Below are 671 nucleotides of genomic sequence, written 5' to 3' on the forward strand. Positions count from 1 at the left end.
TGCCAGGATGCCTAGGAGCACCCATAGAATCTGTTGTTTTTTTCAATTCTTAATAGTTTCCCCAATATTGTTTCTACTCGAATTTGAAAAACGTAATTGATAAAGTGACACGCAGAAGACTAAATTTACTATATCAATGAAGAATCACCATAATTAAGGTACTCGTCAAACTATTCTAACCCTTGTTTCTAGATGACAATAATTCTTAGAAGTGTAAAAATGCATTGGTTAATACTATACAATCCCCTGAGACTTCTTAATACACTCACCACGCACTTATATGACATTTTATAAATGATCTTAAATGATCTATTGATTTTATATGTCCTTTAATTCCGTCCTAAAGTGTGACTCATTTTGGCTTTTGATGCGTATTCTTGTCCAGATAAAAATATATTCTGGTTTAGTAACACAATATTATACAATATTACCGTGCATGGATTAGTCCACGAAAACTAAAACCTGGGGTGTGCTAAAAGGTTCTTTCTCAAGAAATTCGGCTAAATAGAGCAGAAAAGTATAGAGCAAGGGGATTATATGGTAAGTAAAAGCATTTATTGAACACTGCAGGTAAATATCAAACAGATTCTCAGGATGGAAAATATGTTGAATTTCCTACATTCAGATGTTTGATGTAACTATTAATCTAACTGAGTATAAACGCGCCCCGT

The 671-nt window shown here is 33.1% G+C and overlaps 1 protein-coding gene across 1 annotated transcript in view; it reads right to left on the bottom strand.

Moving 5' to 3' along the window:
- The window catches only part of LOC119582374 (amino acid transporter AVT1B-like), a gene marked incomplete at its 5' end in the record, with an annotated part of 51,324 nt that overhangs the window by 1,097 nt on the left and 49,556 nt on the right, over nucleotides 1–671 (bottom strand). The window lies entirely within an intron of this gene.

Source organism: Penaeus monodon, chromosome 15, assembly GCF_015228065.2.
Source record: "Penaeus monodon isolate SGIC_2016 chromosome 15, NSTDA_Pmon_1, whole genome shotgun sequence".
NCBI classification, from domain to species: domain Eukaryota; kingdom Metazoa; phylum Arthropoda; class Malacostraca; order Decapoda; family Penaeidae; genus Penaeus; species Penaeus monodon.